At 42.6% G+C, this 2,611-nt stretch overlaps 1 pseudogene; it reads left to right on the forward strand.

The window, feature by feature from the left end:
• The first annotated feature begins 1,101 nt into the window (after positions 1 to 1,101).
• Positions 1,102 to 1,986, forward strand: LOC106848110 (eukaryotic translation initiation factor 4E type 2 pseudogene; annotated as a pseudogene).
• Positions 1,987 to 2,611: the final 625 nt, after the last annotated feature.

A 2,611-nucleotide genomic window follows, 5' to 3' on the forward strand; every position in this document is an offset into this window, starting at 1 on the left:
GTAGTATCTAGGAAAAATTCGATGAAAAAAAAAAAGCAACAAACCCAAGAGATCAAAAGGAAATCTTAACTTTCAGTTGTAGTGTGCTCTTTGTATATCCCCAATGATTAGTAAGATAGATAGTTCAATGATTAGTAAGATAGATAGTTCATAAATGAGGATGGTTCCATCAATCCCGAGGGTCTATTTGAAATACAGAAAGGAAAACCTTTGACTCAGGTGGAACTGAGAGAAGATGCACTCTCTCTGGGCTCTCTCCTTGCCTCCATGGAACAAGTTCACTGATATTTCACTCCACTTTGGGTAGTCAACAAAGAAGTTAAACAGCTAGTAAAGCAATGGCTAAGAAGATTCTGCTATACCTTATCTGAATTCTAAGGCCAGGCCAAGGCAAAACACGTTTTTCTTCAATGGCCATAGTTTTGAACTATTCTGATTTGGGTGTCTCTTCTCTCCTGCTCTCCCTGGACTCCTATTTTTGGTGCACATTGCCCGCTTACTCTCTTCGTTAGGCCACAAAATCTGCTGTCTGATCATTTTTTGACCATAGGTTATTAGCTATAAAATATTTAAAATAAAATTCTGAACAGATTATGTTAGCAGAATTCCAGGCATTAGGAAGTCAAGTAAGAATTATGGATGTGGCAGTAACTTTCTTGAACCCTGGATATCACTCCACATGGCACTTATTATCTTTTCTTTCTACGCTAATTCACTCCTTCCTAGATTCTTCCCATTCTCCAACTTGGTCAACTTGGGCAGCATTGACTTGTGAGTGTTTGTGTTGTCCCTGCATGTCACCCATCCAGGTCTCACTCTTCTATTCATGACACTAAGTGGGCCCACAGCCTGTCCTCAGTTACCCTGTCACCTGTGACAAGATGAGGCAGAAGCTCCGCAGAACCAGAAAACTCACTCCTTTCTTCCCTCAATTTCCTTATTCCATACATCTAGGCCAAGATTTCAATTTAAGAAGTGGTAGAAGTCCCATTCAAGACTTAACTCTAACTTGGTTATTTCAACTCCTGCCTTCCAGAGAGAACTACATTTGAATATTGGCTATTTATGCAGATATTAATAAAAGTGTACTTTACGAGTGGCGACGGCGGCAGCGAGAGGATGAACAACAAGTTCGACACATTGAAAGATGATGACAGTGGGGACCATGATCAGAATGAAGAAAACAGCACGCAGAAAGATGGTGAGAAGGAAAAAACAGAACGAGACAAGAGTCAGGGCAGCAGCAAGAGGAAGGCTGTTGTCCCAGGACCAGCAGAGCATCCCCTGCAGTACAACTACACTTTCTGGTACTCCAGGAGAACCCCCGGCTGGCCTACCAGCTCACAGAGCTACGAACAGAACATCAAACAGATCGGCACCTTTGCCTCTGTGGAGCAGTTCTGGTGGTTTTACAGCCACATGGTACATCCCGGGGACCTGATGGACCACAGTGACTTCCATCTCTTCAAAGAAGGAATTAAACCCATGTGGGAGGATGATGCAAATAAAAATCGTGGCAAGTGGATTATTCGGCTGTGAAAGGGCTTGGCATCCCGTTGCTGGGAGAATCTCATCCTGGCCATGTTGGGGGAGCAGTTCATGGTTGGGGAGGAGATCTGTGGGGCTGTGGTCTCTGTCCAGTTCCAGGAGGACATTATTTCAATGTGGAATAAGACTGCCAGTGACCAAGCAACCATAGCCCTAATCCGGGATACACTTTGGCGAGTGCTTAATCTACCTCCCAACACCATTATGGAATACCAAACCCACACCGACAGCATCAAAATGCCAGGCAGCCTGGGCCCCCAAAGGCTCCTTTTTCAAAACCTCTGGAAGCCTCGGTTGAATGTGTCATGACCCTCTTCCTCTCTGGATGGCATCATCATTGAAGCTGGCATCATCGGAATCTCTTGTTCTGTTGGTGTGCTACCTGGAAGATCCTTCCATCCTGGACAAGAGGAATTGGAAGAGCGTTTTATATTTTGAGAACAGGCTGACACGCAGCAGCTGAGATCACTTAATAAATGGTGCTAAACTAAAAAAAAAAAGTGTACTTTACTCCCATTTGGCTGTTTGCCTTTGCTTAGAGTTCCCCCAGGAAATTTCATTGACAGTACTGAATAGGAGGAGAATTATGGGAAAATGGTAGTATAATTAGCAGTACAGGAACAGAAAAATCCTAGATCTGTGGCCATGAAAACCATGATGAGCCTTCTAGCTCTACCATAATATCATGAACTCATTGGAGTTCATTTTTCAACCCCAAAGTGTCTTGAGAGTTTGAGATGTTCTCTAATCAAAGAGAAAAATTTCTCCTCCTTTCCTCTTAAAACCATGTGGGTTAGAAAGAGAAATTTAGAAAACTGAGTTAAACCGAAATGGTAAACTTATCAATAGAAAATGAGAATCATGAACGGTGGGAAAGTCCAGGCTTATCATTATTTAATAACAATTTACCATCTGTTCCAGACTGAATAACCCATCTGGTGTCTACTGCCAACAAGTATTAACACATCTTCCAGATGCCTCTGCTGAGTATAATCATAAAGTTTGTACTTGATTTAAAAACAGATGTAGAAGGGCAAAGAACTGAAGTGCATCATCAGAACTG

This window comes from Equus asinus, chromosome 9 (genome assembly GCF_041296235.1).
Source record: "Equus asinus isolate D_3611 breed Donkey chromosome 9, EquAss-T2T_v2, whole genome shotgun sequence".
NCBI lineage: Eukaryota > Metazoa > Chordata > Mammalia > Perissodactyla > Equidae > Equus > Equus asinus.